This window comes from Triturus cristatus, chromosome 4_2 (assembly GCF_964204655.1).
Source record: "Triturus cristatus chromosome 4_2, aTriCri1.1, whole genome shotgun sequence".
NCBI lineage: Eukaryota > Metazoa > Chordata > Amphibia > Caudata > Salamandridae > Triturus > Triturus cristatus.
Genome location: NC_140586.1, coordinates 418,940,470 through 418,960,081, shown reverse-complemented (window position 1 = coordinate 418,960,081; position 19,612 = coordinate 418,940,470). Strand labels below are relative to the sequence as shown.

At 48.2% G+C, this 19,612-nt stretch overlaps 1 protein-coding gene across 2 annotated transcripts in view; it reads left to right on the top strand.

Moving 5' to 3' along the window:
- The window catches only part of LOC146834500 (dynein light chain Tctex-type 5-B-like), a 149,946-nt gene that overhangs the window by 48,012 nt on the left and 82,322 nt on the right, over positions 1-19,612 (top strand). The window lies entirely within an intron of this gene.

Sequence of the window (19,612 nt, the reverse complement as noted above, 5' to 3'; positions counted from 1 at the left end):
GAATAGGTATGGTCTATCAGTATCTTTTATCCTGTCTACCGGATGATTTGGATTTGCAGGATTCGAAGTGGGAGGGGAAATTTGGCAAGACGGGGGTTGACATTAGGCTTACGGTGCATGTTAGCAAGGCATATCTCAGCCTCTGGTAGCCTACAGACTCAATGTTATATGGCGATGTTCGATCTATATTATACACTGGCTAAGATTGCAAAGTGGGGTGGACGGAAGGGTGACAGATGCGCTAGGTGCAGATTTCAAGGTGCGGATGCAGTGCATATGTTTTATTTGTGTCCTAAGTTGGGGGTATTCTTGCACGAAATTGAGCATTTCATCAATGTAGTGTTAAAGATCCAGGTCAAAATCTCCCCATAATTTGTGATAATGGGATGCGATGGCACCGGGTCTGCGCGGGGCTCCAGATATACGGCTGCTTTTCTTTTTCTAGCAATGGCAATGATTCGGTTATGCATTACATCGCAGTGGATCAGCCCGGAAGCTCCAACCTTTTTTAATTGGAGAGCCAGGATGCTAGCATTATATAACCTGGAGTCGTCTGTTTATCTGTTAAGGGGGAGAAATAGGCGGGAGTTGGGGGCTAGAATTTGGGCCCCCATTAAGGAGTGGTCTGATTGCTGATGGGTATGATCGAGTTGGTCCAAGTTTCGGCTGCTTAGCTATTTATTTGTATCTCATGTTGTGCTCTTGTTTCCCTTCTATGCTTTGTTTATTGTGGCCTCTCTCATTGTATTAGTCTTAATAGGCCAATCCCTGATAGCATCCAGGATTTGTAGCTATCTAGGCAAATAGTGAATTATTCCATGTTTTTTTTTTTTTTAAATCTGTTTATTAGGTAAAATAAAGTACATTTCACAGTCATCTGTGAGCAGCATACAGAAGAACGAAACGTTATAACAACAGTACAGTTCCGGACAGAGTCATAAATCACAGTGTGCACTTTGGAAACACGGCGCGCGCCCCGCTGCGGGCCCGCCTTAATAACAACAGCGCAGCAGTACCCCTATCAATATACGTGACATAACCGCAATCATTCAGCATCAGCCAGCGTTGTCTCAGCAAGGAAATGTCTGAGTGGCCCCCAAATATCTTTCGGTTGGGATGAGGCGGGCAACTCCTCTGCATACAGTTCCAAGTTTTCCCTGCAATATACCATGTCCGACAGCCACTTACTTAATTTTGGTTTGGCCACACCGTCCCACGTAAACAGAGTGCGCCGTTTAGCCAGCAGAAGAGCAATGCTCGCAAATCTGCCCACCACGCCCTTCAGCTGAGGTACATGAGCCAACAGACACACCACAGGCACACAGGGAAGCAAAGCCCCCGTCATTTTATGAATGTGAGTCAGCACCTCTCCCCAGTACTCAAACACTGGCACACAGCTCCAAGCGAGGTGCAGAAAATCCGCATCTACCTGTCCACATCGTCTACACTGAGCCGACTCTCTCAACCCCATTCTGTGCAGTCGGGCCGGGGTATAGTATACTTGATGTAGGAATTTAAAGTGGATAATTCGCAGGTTGCCATTGGGGGTCAGGAGGCCCGTCAGCTGACAAATCCGCTCCCAATCCGCATCCGTGAGCTGGGGATCTAGAATAGCATTCCATTTTGCGAGACTAGCATCGGGGCCGCTAACCGTCTCCTCCTGTACAGCTCTGTACAATTTAGTAAGTAGTTTCTTCTTAGATGGAGCTACCAACAGCAATTGCAGTGCCTTGAGTGTGGGGGGCTCAGCTGGGAAACAGGGGTAGTGAGCCTTCATGGCCGTTTTGAGACGGTGACAAGTATACACAAACAAAGGCTTGGGGTTTTGTATGTAGGCTAGATCATTCTGCTCCAAATAGTGTCCCTGCGGGTACAAGTCTTGCATATGAGTGATACCAGCTTCTTTAAGCGATGTTAGAGGACCCGCCTCCCGTGTGACCGATAAGGCAGCGTGGTGCGCCAGTGGCAGGGCCGGCGCATACAGCGGCAGCCTCTGCGTCCTACGGCCTATCGCCTGCCAGGCCGCAATTGTCATGTCCAACGTGTTAATTTCAGCGCGTGGCGTGTGTCGGGCAGTGTGCGTGAACATACCTCGAAGTGGGGTGGGATGGGCGTCCCCATCCTCCACCGCCACATGCGGAATGAAGCTGTGTGGCCCATACCAATAGTACGCATGTTGTGCCTGTGCGCAGAGATAATACACGTAGAAGTCTGGCGCCGCGAATCCCCCTCTGTCGTACGACAAGGTCAGTGTTTTCCAGCTAATTCTAGGGTGTCGTCCCCCCCAAATTAAGCGCAGTAGTTGGGCACGCAGCAGTGCGAAACATTGCTGACTCAGTTTAATCGGTATATTGCAATATAAGTATAGAAAGCGCGGAAGGACAACCATTTTTATCACAGCGATGCGGTCTGCCAGGGACAAGGGGAGACGCAGCCAGCCGTCCACCTGCCGCACCAGCGTGTCATAAGCCCTACCGTAATTTTCCCTGATCACTACCTCGGGATCACGATGGACCCACACTCCGAGATATTTTACTGGGTCTGACGTCCAAATCAAAGGGTATTCCAGGTGGGGCTGGGACGTAATCGCCGTAAGTGGAATGACGACCGATTTGTCCCAGTTTATCGTGAGCCCTGAGTACAGACCAAATTTAATGTATTCCCGGAGGACCGGGGCTAAGTGTGTTTGGGGATGCCTGATGAACAAGACCATATCGTCCGCGTACATTGATATTCCAACTGGCCGATGGTTAAAGTTGAGGGCAGACGCCCTGTGACATTGCCGAATCATACAAGCCAGCGGCTCAAGAACAAGGGCGAACAGTAAAGGGGACAGCGGGCACCCCTGCCTCGTACCCCTCGCAATTCGGAAAGGCCCAGACGTGTGGTTACCCACGCGCACCACCGCCGATATGTCTGTGTACAAAAGCCGAATCCACTGCAGCATGACCTCCGGGAAACCCATCTTATGTAGTATGTAAAACATATAGTGCCATTCAACGGAGTCAAAGGCTTTAGCCGCGTCCAGCATGACAGCAGCCGCCGGCAACTCAGGATTAAGGATATGGAACATGGAGAAAATAGTCCGCATATTGTGAGAGGTGGATCGCTCCGGTATAAACCCGGATTGATCGGGGAGCACCAGTCGGGTCATTAGCGGCTGCAGTTTTGTGGCCAGAATTTTAGCAAATATTTTTGCGTCCAGATTAATCAGTGATAGGGGACGATAGGAGTCGCAACTGGAGGCGGCTTATCCTTTTTAAGGAGAGTAATGATCATGGCCTGGCGCAGAGACGGAGGCAAGACGCCAGCCTCATGCGCCTCAGCATAAAGTTCCAGTAGATGTGGGGCAAGTAGGTCGACGTAAGTCTTGTAGAATTCGGCCGACAGGCCGTCAGGCCCGGGGGCCTTTTTGTTGGGAAGAGAAATAATAGCTTCTCGGATATCATGTACATCTATTGGCAGTGATAGATATTCCCGATGGGAGTCGCAGAGCCACGCACACGCTATGTCCGACAAGTAGTCCGACAGAGCCGATCCGTCCACCTCCCCCTGCGACGTGTAAAGTGTCTGATAACAATCTTTAAATTGGTCTACAATAGCCTGCGGCGTGAAATGCTCCGTTCCAGCAGCATCCACAATCTTGTCTATTTGTTGATGATTCGCTCGAAATTGTAATTTAGCGGCCAGATTTCTGCCAGGTCGCCCACCCTCTCCATATGCCCTAACCACATGTCGCTTCCCCTTGTATTTTACTTTTGTGTCCGCCCATTTATCATATTCCACAAGCAGCTCCTGTATACGTGCCAACGTGGCAGTAGAAGGCGCCGCGTAATAGTCCCTCTCCAACCCAGCAAGAGCAGTCTCAATTTTAGCAAGTTGCTCCCGTATGTCCTTCAGAATGCCTGCGGTGGTGCCAATGCAGACCCCCCGGATCGTCACTTTGAACGCCTCCCAGAGAGACGCCTGGCTAGTCACGGAGCCCGTGTTTTCAGCGAGATAGTTGACTATGGCCTCCCTAATAGTATCTGCGTATAGTGGGTCCTGCAGTGCCTCCGCGCGAAAGCGCCATGTGAAGGGGCGGTGGGGGCATGCCGGAATCCGCAGGTGCAGATATACAGGGCTGTGATCTGACAGTGTGCGTGGTAGGTTGCGGACATCGAGCACCCATCTGTTAGCCTCCTCTCCCAACAACCAATAATCCAGTCGGGACCAGCTATTGTGGGCCGGTGTGATGTGCGTGCCTATGCAAGTCTGTTCATTCCGCAACCGCCAAACATCCACCAATCCCAACTCCCCCATTGCCTCCCGAACACACTGAGCCACTCTAAGCGTGCGAGCACCCGTCGAGTTTGATTTATCAACCTGTGGATTGAGATGTGTGTTGAGGTCTCCCCCCCAGAGTATCGCAGCATCCGGCCAGGAGCGCACCGCAGCGAGCATCTGCGCAAAGGGGGCGGGATCAGCCACCACAGGGCCATACATATTTAGAATCGTAACATAGGTCATGCCTAGTCTGCCCTGTACCGCCGCCCAGCGCCCTTCTGAGTCAGTAGACGTGCGCACAGGTTGGAAAGGGACACCTTTTTTGACCAGTATGACCACTCCTCGCGCATAAGCTGAGTACGAGGAAGCGAGCCGAAACCCCGCCCACCTACACGCCATCGCGGCCTCTGTGTGTTTAGTGAGGTGCGTCTCTTGCAGCAACGCCACCTGGACACTGTGCCTGTCTAAGTAGTGCAGGACCTGTCTGATTTTCTTTGGAGTGTTAAGTCCGCGGACATTCCAGGTTAAGCATCTGTAGTCTTCACCCATTGTCTCCAATTAGTGGTCCCACTGCAACCCCAGCTGTCATTCTCCACATCGCATCACCACTCGTACCTCGCCTCATCATCCAAGCCCACGCTCCAGGCTCGCACTCCTCTTGCATCCGGAACTGTAATGAACCCCCGCCCACCACCCACTTCAGCAGCCCAACTTTGCCAAAGATAATCCCCGCCCCTACACAACATAATATAAAAACAAAACCAGAAACAAGCCCATTGCTCAACAGTGAGAAAGAAAAGTGGGGAGCACCCATTGGGGGAACGTAGCGGCCGCAAACACCTCCCAGTCTTTTGGGGAGGGGGCCGCCGTCCTGTGTCTAATGCTCCCAGTGATTAGCCCACCACCCGAGGCGCCATATGTCCGCCCAGCGTGCGGCTCAGATTCCCCAGTCGCAGTACAACAGCATCGCCACGTGTGTGGCAGTCAACGAGACCCAGTAGCACATCTCGCACCGTGATAGCCAATGGCTGAAAGTACAGGCGGGTGACACCTAGCCGGCCCCTGAACCAGCCACGGCCACATACCTAAGCAACAGTACATAGCAATAGCCGACAGAAGTCACAGGAGAGATAGCACGAGCGCAGCACAGCAGTGCAGCAAACAGCAGATAGAAGTCAGCAGACATGCGACCCAAGGCAACCACATAGTGTGCAATCCGAGCAGGCCTCAACGCGGACCCAGCAGCGGAGAGGTGAATCTCAGTCAATCATCAATCTCGGAGGTAGGAGCGGAGTGCTGTTGCCTTTTCCTCAGTGATCTAGCATAGTCCATAGCCGACTTTGGGCTAGTGAATATTTTAGCCGCGTCATCAGTGCCTATACGGAGACGCGCCGGATACAGCATCGCATAAGGGACATGGTCTTTCATGAGCCGTTTTTTAACCCCTAGGAATTCTTTACGGGCCGCCTGGACTGCAGCAGTGAAGTCAGGGAAAAAGGAGAGGACATTGCCTTGGTAGTTGATCGTGCCTTTCTGGCGAGTGATACGGAGCAGTGTGTCTGAAGTTCAACAGTCTAGCTATGATGGGGCGCGGTGGAGTGCCCGGTGGCAGACGCGCATTCAGGGATCTATGGGCGCGCTCAACGGCAAACATGGCTGAGAGATTCGTGGGCTCACAGACGTCCCGTATCATGGTTTCGATGTAATCCTCAAACCTGCCCACATTTGTAGATTCCGGCAGACCCAAAATCCGTACGTTGTTGCGCCGAGAACGCGCCTCAATATCCTCGTTCTTGGCCTGTATCACTGCCAGCAGCTTCGCAATGTCTGTGGTCTTGTCGGAAACTTGCCTGAGGCCATCCTCGTTATCCGAGATGCGCTGTTCCGCCTCGCCCAAGCGCACCCCCTGCCTGTCCAACTTGGCGGAAATGGAGTCCATGCGTCCACTGAGGGCCTCTATCTTGCCATCTATGGATTGCAGGCTGGCCTGAATTGCCGACAGCGTTTTCTCCAAGGCAGTGGGGGCCGGCGCGGTAGACTCCAACTCCGAGTCCGAAGTCAGTGAGTGCGACGACTTGCCTCCCTTGCGCGTCTCAAACGTGAGCCGCGCTTGAGCCTTGTCTGGCTTGCCCATGGTCGCCCCCTCAGCCCTCACCGGCCCGGGCACGACAGGGGCAGCAGGGCTAGCAGGGGAAGGAGGCGCGCCCCCAGGCCAGGAAGGAGCGAAACACCAGGCGATGGCAGGATCCAATCAGGGGGGGAGGGGAGCAGCGTCCGCCGTCCGCGATCGCTCCAGGGGGGTCCCACGCGGTATACACCACACAGCGCCAGCAGGCCCTCGCCCCACCAGCTCACACGAGTAGCGCCGCAGGTCCCACCACCGCCAGCAGTGAGCTCGCCACCAGTGGCCCCCCAGAGGTCCCACGACGATCCTGCGCCACCTTCCACCACTCAGTCCCCCTGGCAGAGGTCCGCACCACGGTGCGTGTGCTTCCAGCTTCCAGGACAGTCATCCAGGTCTCAGCAGCTAAACACTAGGCAGTTCAATCAGTACCCAGCGGAGGGGGGGGGGAGGAGGGGATCCGCCGCCGAGCTGACAGCTCGGTGATCCCTCGTCGCAGCACAGTCAGCAATCACGTTCTTCAATCTGCCTCTCTCTCCCCAGACCCCCGGAGCCCGCAGTGGTCCGCAGTTAGCGTGGGCGTCCAGGCACTTGTAAACCAGCACTGGGCAGTCCGTGTCAGACACGGGGGGGGGGGGAGCGCGCCACCGGCCACAGGGCCTACTCACCCGTCCGAAGCCGGCGGCTTGTGTGGGCACCGCACCGCTCGCTCCTCCCCCGCGCTCGCCGAGTCACCACTCTCCTCCTCCGCCGACGCGCACAGTGCCAGGCAGCTCCAGAGTCGGCCCCGTTTTCACCGCTCCTCTCCTCCGACGATCACCGCACAGGCACCCACGCCCCGCAGACGTCCCAAAATGGCGGCCTCGCCAGGCGCCGCGCCACAGTCACGGCCACAGATCACGGAGCCGCACCGGAGCGTCAGCCTCAGCATGCGCCCGATCCTGGGGCTCGATGCTGTACCCTGGCGCTCGGTGGCGGGCAGCTAGAGAGCAGGATACTGAAGGATGTTGGCGGCGGCCGGCGGAGCAGCACTACAGTGCAGCCATCTTGCCTCGCGTCAAGCCACGCCCCCCTCAATTATTCCATGTTTCATGCTGGCTGTTTATGTAGTTTTTTTTCTTCTTTGTTTTTTTCTTCTTACTATTATGTCTTGTATAGTATGCTTGTCATGTTTTGTGTTAATTATAAAACTTAAAATAAAAATAAAAATAAATAAATAAATAAATAATAGATTGGCAAATAATGAAGAGAAAAGCTGCAAGGGCCGTTTTCCAATTAAAGTGAATGTCAGAGACGGGCTTCTGGCTGACCAGAGCCATCCGTCTACAACACCTGCACCCCGTGGCCATCTTCACGTCCCCCGTCGTTGCTCATTAGGAACTGACCGGAGAAAGAACCTGCAAGACCCAAGCGACTGACGGGCTGACAGGCGCATGCATTATGCATTGAACTAGAAGGATGTAAATATACCCTCTGTTGGGGACTGATACACACTGACCCGCCTGGACACAAACACCATTGTACCCCCTCCACACAGAGCGCTCGGTCAAGTACAGGTTCATACAGCCACACAACAGAACACTCTACAGAAAAACAAGGACAACTCCTCCCCTTCCACACAACACACTCGGACATGCACAGGCTTAATACAGAAGATACACAGAGCCATTCAGCATACGGACTCTACAAAACAAGCATGAACCCCCTACAACCACACCATGATTGACAAGCGCAGGCTCAAAACACACGGCCATTCAGTATTTACACTCTACACAAAAACACGTATGAGCCCTATCCACCCACACTACACACATTGGCAAGCTGGCTCCATATATACACACACACTCAGACACGTTCCTCCACACAACACACACTGACAAGCAGGCTGCACACATTAACGCACACAGACGTAAAAAATATAGACACATGCACATATATAACGACACCCACTGACGCCAGACATAACTGCACCTGCACACAACACACATGCACGAGCACACACACACTGCGCAAGTACTTACTGACTCACAAGCACACACATATACCCACAAACTCCAAACATGTACATGGGCACACCACACACACATACGTGCACTCCATGTACACATATATCCACTCCACGCACACAAAGTACAAATACTCATAAACTACACAGGCACTCACTGACTTTCATACCCACAAATCAGAAACACATTCGCACACGTATGGATTCACAAAAACACACACACACACATGCTCCAGGCAGATAAACACAACCCCGCAGGGCACATCATAAATCCTCCTGCAGCACTCACCGTCCCGGGCCTCCTCTCCGCGGTTGCAGTTGCTGCAAATGTGCTTGATCTCATTGCTGATGTGACAGTGGATGACAAAGGACACGTTGTTGTTGTTGGTGCTCGGCTCCTTCAGCAGTTTCATTCTCACCAGATAGAAGGCTTTCTTCCTAGCCTTCCCCTGGCCGCCCGTGTCTGGGGCGCAGCCTGGTGGCGGGGGGGAGGAGGCGGCGGCGGAGGAAGTGTCAGAGAAAGAAAAACATCCCGGGCTGCCTGGCGTGTGTGAAATCTGCCATCCGTGCACTCCTGCAGCCTCAGCGCCGATCTGACACACCGGTGCACGCACGCATCTACGTGCTCACACATACATGGGATTAGGAGAAAAACACAAACACATACAGGGGGAGGGGGGGACGAGCACACCCCAAGACTCAGTGACCTCTACGAACCTGCAGCGAGAACCAATCTGAGCAGGGCGATGCTGCCAGCAAATGAATGGCACCGATGCTACACCTGTGACAGCCTCGACCCTCCCCATGGCTGAATGAAAGACAGTCCTCCATTTTATTGCTGCAGAGATAACCCCATGGGCAAGCAAAAAACAAGCGTGATCCCAAAAGTGAAAGAGGACCGTGCTGCAGCCGGGGCATGGAGTTCTCTTGTCTTTATGGTACCATGTGTTTTTAATTAGAAACAAATGCCCCCATAAAGATAAGAAAGTGCTTTGCAACAGCAGCAAAGCAGGCGAGCCAGTCGGCTTGCAGGGGAAAGGGCGCCTACAGAAAACCCTAATTTCCAATGGCAGGCCACTGTGTAGCATAAACGGTGACGCCAGCCAATGGAAATGAGGGGCAGGGCTTAAAGCCCTCTTCTGAAAGCCCTTGTAAGCAATAAATCTCGCCGAGCGAGCTGCGCATGTGCTCAGCAACGCTAGGCAAGACCTAAAAACCTCAAGAATGTAATCTGTACACAAGGATTGTTTCATTCACTATAAAGATATACATAAATACCCAGGTTTCTGACAGGCCCACACACAGTGAAAAAACAATACAATTCAGCCCTTTTGCATGCTTGTGAAGAAGAACCCTAGTAAAGAAAAAACATTTTGAGACAGACAGCGTTGCCAGGAGTTGAGAATAATATCCAAGTTGGCCCAATGCTTGCTAGCATCATACACACACATATGTGCCCTGAGGATTGTGGGGCGAGACAAAGAGAATGTATCCAAGCAGGAAGAGTGCAAAAAGATTGTGGCTGTTGCACGCTTATGTTGTAGCAGTAGATACTGGTACATACAGGCTTGCACCATTGGCCGCACATGTGGTCAGGCACCGCTAGGCCTGACATAAAGTTTATAGTGAAAACTCCTTATTCCGCCATTCTTCTTCCCAAGACATTGTTTCATCATAATTACAGAGGAAGGGGCAGTGCTGAATTTGAGGCAGTGGTTGCTGGTGGGGCTACTGATACTCATTATTGGAGATCAGCACTTATTTTTCCAAATCAGACATTTACAGAAAGCACGAGAGATAAAAACACAAAGAGCGGAAAGAGGGAGATCTGGTAGTGGATTAACACAAGGAGCGAAAAGGGGGAGGTCTGGTAGTGGTTTAAAGAGGCTAACAGTAGATTCAAGACTTTACAACCTTGGTGTTGGGGGTACTGACAGATATTGAGCTCGTAAGTATACAAAAAAGTGATGGATGGAATGCTCGAAGTATTCTTAGCCACTGGTATTTACTTGGGGCCACATCCCAGTCTTGAACTTGATATAATGGGAACTGCCAGTCCAGGTCCTCCCTGAACCAGAACAGAAACCACCCAAGACCAGTGTTGCCCTTATTAGGGCTCATCAGCAGGTATAGTTTGATTTCAGTGGCACAGTGTGCAGGGGACCCATGTCTGGACATACCTGTCCCACTTAGGGTGTACCATTGAAGTATACAAAAAAGTGATGGATGGAATGCCTGCATTAATTTCAGCCAATGGCATTTACTTGGGCCACATCCCAGTCCACTATTATTTTGCACACCAAGCCACCTCAGTTTGGACCCAGCAGTATGCAAATCAGTTTTAACCCTGCTGCAATGTGAAAAGTCCAGCCTGAACTGCCAGCCAGGTCCTCTCTGAGCTGGAGCTCAAGCAACCCAGGGCAAACGATGTTGTGCTAAACATGTTCTAGATGGCGGAAGAACTCAAACAAAGCAGCAAAGAACGTGTTGCAAGTGTGTGTGTCTTCAGTTAAGTTGCCTGGACGAAACCTCCATAGCACTGTGGCAGTTTCAGTCCTTTCGTTTTTCAATTCTGTTTTTCAATGTTCATTTTAGCAGCTTCACCCTGGTCGAATTTTAATGACACAGTTTCCTTTCATTTAGACAAAACAATTCCACTTTCACATCAGTAATCTTCTGACATCCGAATTTTTCACTATCATTAAAACTCTTCACAGGAGTTAAACATTGTTAGGTTGTGCTGACATTGAACGCTACTCAACAGTTCAAATGGGAAAATACCCAAGTACATGTTCAAGCAACTGACCAATCCTCTGGTGTGGATCACTGGCCCCAGAAGTGTAAAATGTCAAAGACATCAACATAACGTATGGCAGCAATCAGACAAATCACCACTGAAGCTACCTCCGGGGTGTACCTTAAGTAAAACTGAGTCAGGCCCCATAGCATTCTGGTACACGCAGTCTTTTAATTTTTCGTTTCTTTGTTCAGTCTCCATTTTAGCAGTTACATACTGATCAGTTTTCAATGAGATAGTCGCCTTTCATTTATACAGTTAGTGTGCACTCCCCTCATCTCAATGGTGATCTGCTGGCATTAGAATGTTTTCCTTTCATTATAACTCTTCAGAGGACCTACGTGTAATCTTCATCAGGTGACTCAGGAGTCACTCCTGTGGCTGCATCTGAAAACTCTGGCAGATTGACATCATGTTCAAAGCTGAGATGAGGGATTTTGGCATAAAAATGAGCGTAAAATATCTTGCTGCATTTAAAAGAAGTATCCATTCTAGTCCAATGAACTTGCTAGTTTATGAGGCGATGGTGCCACTTTAAGACTCTAAAAATAAACAACACAGCCTGTGTCTAGGAAAAATGTATCACCCCCTCATAACTGGGACACCTCATTCTGACGGCTTGTGAATAACTGCAGAATATGATACACACTTTCTAAATTAAAATGTATGTGAGCATGCATGTCTTACTTTTCCATTTAAGTCATCTGTCCACCTTTCACGTTTTGCCGTGAGCTTGCCTCATTTTAGAATTAGGCTCTTCCTCCCCATGCTCCTTGCAAAACATTCTCTCCAATCAAATATGGAAAATGCAAGATGCAGGTGACGTCTAGTTTTGCCACAAAAAATCTACTCTTGCACAGATTTCAAAAATTTGAATGGAGCACGCTTGAAGTAATGACAGACGTAGGAAGGTATGTCCAACTTCTATATTCAGTAGCTTCAAAGAACGCCTCCAACTTGTAAGTAAAGCAGGGCACCCTCTGAGAGGAACTCAACATTCTAAATAGCCTCCCACTCAGATTTCTAGTGGAGAGACCAAGGGGAAGGAAAGGAGAGGGGAGGAAAAGGTGGAAGAGACTAAGACGGAGAATATAACACATCTCCCTCCCCCCAAAAAAGAAGAAGAAGAAGCAGAAGAAGAAGAAGGAGTAGGAGAAGAAAAAGAGAAAGAGAGGTAGTAAGGAGAGTGAGGATTAACACAAGGGGATGAGGATAAATACACATTCCAAAACAAGCAAACACTTTGCAAACAAAGACACATACAACTAAGATATTATGTAATCTTTTTGCCACATGGATGGACGAACAGGTCTGCACATTTTTTCCTCTTGTTCTGTGTCCTGATATACATTGTCTTCCTCCTCTCCTACATCAGAAGGAATCAAATTTGAGGGACAACTATTAATTCTAGCTATGCTCGACATGTTACCATTTTCTAGAACAACCACATTGTTTTTGACCTGCTTTACCTTTTCTGGTTCGTAGAATTTGTCACCTTTGCTGCTCGCCACCTGGGGCTTTTTTACAAGGACCCACTGTCCAGTTTTCCAGTCCTTGCTTCTAGTACCCCATTTCCTATCGTATCTGTCTTTTATACACCTTTTGTTGACTCACCACTCTGCCTCCCACTTCCTCAGGGTCAATAGTGACCACCTTGTTCTTGAACTGCCAACTGGGAGAAAGTTTGGATCCCGCTTTTCTCCCTCTTAACATTTCAAACAGGGACAGTCTTGTCGTGGCATTGGGAGTAGTGTTGTAAAACCATAGCATGTCCCTCACTGTACTCTCTATGGGTTTCCCTGAGGCCACAGCTAATTGAATGGACTCTTTCAACATTCTGTTTGCTCTTTCTACTTTGCCATTGGCTTTGGGGCAATATAGAGGCGTGCGAACATGAGAGATGGACAGATCCTTAAGAAAGTCTTTAATTTCTTCTGACACAATTTGGACCCCATTGTCTGTGATGAGAGTTTCTGGGATTCCCTCCCTGGAAAATACCTCTTTTAAGAAACACTTGAGAGTCTTTGTGTTTACCATGCTGACAAACTTATGGGAGATCCAGTGTGAGATATAGTCAATGAGAACTATTAAATACCTTCCCTGTGGACCCATGGCCTGTATAGGTCACGCTATGTCAAGACCCAATTTGTTCCAAGGAATGGTGGTTACTTCAACTGGAATAAGAGGGGAACATCTAAGACATTTAGTTTTGTCACTCAAGCTACATGCCTGACAGTCCCTGACCTTATCTTCCATTAGGTGATCCATATAGGGAAACCAGTAATAGGATCTTAGCTTGACCTTACTCAGACTTCTTCCCAAATGCCCTTCATGAGCTAAATCCACTATTTGCTCTTATAAGCCTTCAGGTGGTACTATCTTTCCTGATTTCAAAATGATATCACCCTCCAAGGATAGTTCCTCCCTTACATTCCAGAAGCATTGTAGTTCCTCTGGTAGGTCCCTACATCTGTTGGGCCACCCATTGACTATAAACCCCTTGACAGCCTTGAGCTCTAAATCTTGCTCTGTAATGGACTCCAACTGCTCTTGTTTGAGATCAGCATCTTCGTAATGAACAGTCTGGGGAGAGGGTCGGTCTCAATTTTGCAGAATTCAATCATATTTCCCTGTAAATTGGTTTTGGAAAAAAATGGAGCTATGCTATGAAGTAGTTCAAAATGTCAGAAACATTCATTACATCTTTTGCTTACTCAAAGTAGCCAAGACCTGTAAAATGAGGCATCATTGTCTAAGCTGTACTCCCATTTTGACATTACTTCCATTCACTTGAAATTTACACAATGACTTCAAGGTAAACTTTACGTTATTTGAACGTACATACATTTCCCATTCATTGATAATGACAGTGGCTCGTGGCCATCATGTCCCTATCATTTGGCACACAGACATAACATGGAGACAAAGAGTCTTGAACCTTGCCTATTGCTTGATAGGGAACTAATGGATGGCGATCGGAGGGAAATGTTCTGAGCACTTCACTCCTAGAATGAGTCAGGCTGCATGGGTTTGATATAAGTGGAGCCGGGATGATTGTTTATTTTGTATCAAGGAGGCCCCTCAAGAGATAGGTACAAAGGTAGAGTGAAGAGATGACCACTGCAAGAGTTATCAAAACCAGCTGAGGCACAAGAAGCATGGACACGTTTCCAGAGAGGACGTGTAGACGGGAGAAGTCATTTTCATTGGCACTGTTGGTCTTTAGGACAAGGGACAGGTGTCTGCCTTGCATGACTCCTAGGCAAAGGTCTATTAGGAGTGAGATCATGTGGGTCCCTTAAAGGATGGTTACTTGAGTGGGAGAATGGTTTGATTTACCATTACCAAAAGCAGTATATCCATCTTTGAGGTATTCAAGAAGAACCAATTCAGATGGGTCCAGGTTTTAATTTCAAATAAACAGTCAATAATGCTCAGATGATCAACAGACCGATTGGGCTGATATGCAACCCAAGTGTTGCTGCGTACATGTAGACTCTCTGGAGAATGGTCACTGAGGATTGTTGCCAAGGATAGAATGGATACAATGAAGATGGTAACAGACAACGTCAAACCTGCGGTTCCCCAGGGGAGATGGTAGTTAAGATGGGGGAAGTATGATGCTCAATAGACCTGATTAGTTCCATCAATGGAGGACTGTTCTGCCAATTCCACAGCATAAATCAAGGTGTGTACGAAATATTACGAGGTTGTTATTTACTTATTTAATTAATGTTTTTCTGTTATGTTGTGTCACCATAATGGTGTTAGTGTGCTTTACCTACAACATAAATTTGTCTGATTTAAATAAGAGGCAGAGACTTCCAGAATGAAACAACCACACTAGCAAATGTCTGAGTTTGTTCTTGAGAGGATTATATCTTTGGGATAAAGTGATTCTCTGCTTCCAAGTCCCCATCCAGATATGTTGAGAAGATCAGTCAAGAAGGTTAGAATTTTTAAGTGGAATGCCACATGTCTAATCATGAATTTATTTCTGGCTTTCATAGACCGCCATTGTAGGTATTTTAAGAGTAAGTGAGATGTTGTCCTACTCTTTTTGTAGATGATAAAAGTCTTACTATGGAGTTTAGAACTGTTTTCAGTAGTGTGAGAGAGGACTGAGGCATGCCCGTCAATAAATTATCAAGATTCGAAATCGCAAGTGCTTTTGCACCAGAATTTAAGTGGGTGGGAGAAAAGAATTTTAAAATATTTTAAAGTTCATAGGTGTGATAATTAGCTGCTCTTAGTATGCAAGGATAATGGTAGGGTGGAGTCAAGGATGAAGCTCAGAGATTTTACTGTGGACTAGAGGGATGGGGAAAAGAATCTACATTGACTTCATGAGAAGTTAGGGATTGTTTTTTTATTTATTTTTCCTCGATGAGCAGAAACTTTATGAATATACTGTCAGAAGGTTCTTCAACATTCTTTGTCAAGCAGGAGGGAGGACAGGCATGTAGCTGAATGAGGACGTTTTCAAGTAAAATACACACATATTAATGGAAGTAAACATCTTCCCGTTCAAATAATGTATGTAACAGTTGTAGATAAAGGTTGAAAAGTGTGAGTGCAAGGACTGACACTTGTGGCACACTGCAAGACATCAGTGTTTTGTCCAAGATGTACATGATGGGGAAGTTGAGAACCAGCTCACTTCTCGTCTTTGCAAGCCCATGCAATTCTCCGGTAAAGAGACGAGGGACGAATGTCCTGGGATCCATCTTCTTAAAGCTCTGCAAAACCCAGCCATGTACAACCCTTTCAGCACTTGACTCAGTGTAAATGATGGGGAACTACCACAGGCTTCTCAGGAAGGTTAGTGTGGGCAATACAGCAGGCTGAATATTCAACCGCTACACAACAGCGAATTAACTGATTGTCCAGTCCAGAGCGTAGCTTTGTAAAGAGAAAATTACTTTGACAAAGAGTGAAACCTAATAGTACACACTACACAAAAGTATTTGGTACTCGGAGTCTCTGGTAGCCCTTTGGCAAGAATGACCCGTTCTGCAACCTTCTACCACCACTAAATCTGAATGTATCCTGGTGTGGGCTAAAGCACAGGTGCAGGGCACCTCCCTTTGGGCTGGTAGGCATTAACAGCACTCAGTCCCTCAATGTTCAAATCCCCTGTATTCAAGGCTTGTGATTGGCCTTGCATCCTCCTGCTACTCTTCTGTCTGGCTTTCCTGCAATCAGGGAAAAATGTGGCAGGCACAGGTGTGTGGCATGGCGACACCCCTCCTTGGCGCAGACGTGGGCTGCAGAAGAGTCTGAAGGCAGCGGTAGTGGCAGCAGCACCTATAATCAGCTGGCCGCTCTCTTCCATGCAATCGGTTGGCAGTGATGGGTGGCCACACAACTTGTGTTCGGGCATTCTCAAGACTTTAGTGAGAAGGTCACGTGAGTGCCTTGGCTCTCCTTGGTCAATGTGGTGATGCAGTCCACTTCTGGCGTAGATCCAGCGAGGCAGTTGAAGAGCTTCAATGTGCCTTAGCAGCCGTGGTTGAGCTGGGATCATTGCACCCTTCCATCAGTAACTCAGTAGCTGCACAGTCCTTTGGGCACCCTCTGGCAAGTGCTGCAAGTCAGCAGCTTGTTTCTTAAAGTGTTGTACGTACAGGTAGATGATTGGCAAGTGCCCCAGGCTGGCCACTATCCGTGTGGGCACACAAGGCAAGTGTTGTGTGCTTATTCGGTCTCTTCTTTAGCAGTACAGACCTCTTTGGACCACTTTGGAGCATGTATCATGGCTGCAACAGTGAAAACTTTAGCAGCACATTTGGCAAGTGCCACGATCTGGTAATAGTCAGGTTCAGGGTTAATATATCTTTATTCGGCTATAAAACAGCCATAAAAGAACAAAGCATCACATCAAATGGCAATAAAATATACAAATACAGATATGACAAAAGATCTAATAGAAACGGATATTTTTGTTTAAAATTAGAAACTAAAAAGTCATAAAGTGCATGTGCTTGATTCAAATCTTTTCGTAATAGTGATTGCTTAGTTTAGAAAATGTCAAACAGCAAAACAGGTATTTGATGTGTCTGATTTCTGTAAGCTTAGCAGGGTTAGTTTGTGTGATCTGATTTTACTCTTATGTAAAATAGGGACCAACAATTAGTGATGTAATAGTCATTCCTTAAGCTGCGCAGGCTGCTGGGGCACACAGTGGTACCAGTGCCAGGACTATGACAACACAGTGGATAGGGCAATTTGCTCAGCCACACTTCGGCAGGCAGTGCCACAAATCCTCAGCTATGACTGTGATGACATGCACTGAGGCTAGGGCATGCTATTCACATTTCCATGGACTCTGTAAGATGGACCCACAGTGCCTGGGTCACGGCTCGGGCCCATGCCAGTTGTCCTCTCCTCCTTCAGGGTTGGCTTGCTCCTTCCCTCTGCCTCAGGAAGGATCCTCCAGTTGCTCCAGGGAAACAAACAGTTATTTTTCAAGGTCAGGCTCCACGTGGTATTTCCTCTCCTCTGGCAAGCTGATTTCAGGCAGACACCAACCCTGGTTGTGCAGTAGCCCTCTGGGTAATCTGTGGAGCACTTCCTCCTTAGTTGAAGAGAACTTGAACTGGAACCATAAGTGGGTCACAGCTCACACTCTTATACAGGTCCAGCAGAAAAGAGATGTATATTTTCTGTTTGCACTTTCAGAACCAGTTTTGGTTGCTTCTTCTTTCATGTGTCCTTCTCAAGCTGTTTGCCAGACTCCGCCTTTGTTTAAAGTGATGCTCCTCACAGCAGGGCTCTCTCCAGGCTGGAGCCCCACAACAAATGAACAAAGAGGTGGGAACATTTTGCACTTGGCTATTACAGGTACACCTGACTGTGATCAGGAAGAGAGACAAGAGCTGTCCCTTTTCTAAAGGGCCATTCACAATCTGGCACCAGGAACTGTATTTCCACTCTTCACCCCTACCATCAATCAAATGGCACTATTCAGGAAGACTAATCAATAGCTCTATGCAGTAAAATGACCACATTGAATTTACAAAAGGCACTGTTTGCTCTTTCCTTACTTCAGTGCCTATGTCCCTCCATCCAGTCTCAGAAATGGGTCACCAATACACATGGACTGTCGGGTAGAGTAACAGCACATCCACCTTGTGTGAATAAGCAGGCTACGGACATCCAACATGAAGCCACAGTCTTTCTTCACTCTGGTTCATTCGGATAAGTATGCTACTTGTAACATGAAAAGCATGCACATACATATACACAAGCATGATCTTGGGATATCAGCGCAGGGATCCGAGTTCATCTGTAGTTGCAGAACTTTACATGAGTAGGACAGTAGACCACTATTGTGATGCAGGGCACACTAAGATCACTACAACTATACGGTATGTGGCCACCACCCGTGACATGGACAGTAGTCTTCTGTCACTACGGAGCACATGCTTGGTGTGCCCCCCCCCCCCCCCCCCCCATCCAGGTCTAGATTCCTATGATGTGACAGGCCTAGGTCTTTGCACACACTCCAAATTAGTGTGAACCGGGGGCCAAAATAAAAACAATAAAGTTAGTGTGTGTACTCTCAACTGAGCACAGGACAGGGTCACGATTGTACAACATGCAGGGGACATTCCAATCTCAACAAACATGCTCTTTGTGGATGAGGTAAATTCACTGACTGGGGAAACCATTTTCAATTGTTTTCCCAAGCCATAGAACTTTGGCAACACATCTGTAAGGGGAGGGTAGGTTTTGGTTGATGTATGTGTTATCTTTGAATGGGTGTTATTTGGTTAGTTTGTAGCAACTATGGAAAGGTCCCTGTTGAGTGCTGTTCCATTAGGTGAAAATGGGCTCTTATAATTGAGGGTGGTAGAGTATCACGGTAATAGTGGGTGGTTTTGAGGAGTTTCATAACTTTGGAGAGTTCTTGATTTGGCAATGGGGTCCTTTATTGGGTGAAATGTTTAGTTGAATATCTTACCATATAAACGTAATTGGTCTTGCAAAGTAAGAGAGGAACTCATTACATATTTTTGGGATGCAAATTTAGTGGCTTGCAAGATGGTGCTGATAGTGTCAAATCCACAGAAAGGCTGAGTAGGATTAGAGTGACAAACTGACCATGAAACAGAGAGGTGAGCATCCCTTCCCCCGCAATAATGAGTGTGATCTCCATTCCTTAGGGGCAAACCTGACTGGGAATCAATGATGTGAATGTCTGTCTACAAGTGGGGGCAACATTGTGAATTGTGCACTATTCCCAGGATCGTCACTAGGCTGGGCACGCAGAAACGGATTGATAACTGGACGGGAATAGCTTGTCAACAGAGGGCTTGTTGAAAAGCAGGACGATCGAAAATGTTCCTGTAGAGTAACGCCCCTTTGGTTAAGTAAGGTATTTATCTGTTTGTCTGTTGGAGTTTGGAGGGGTAAGGAG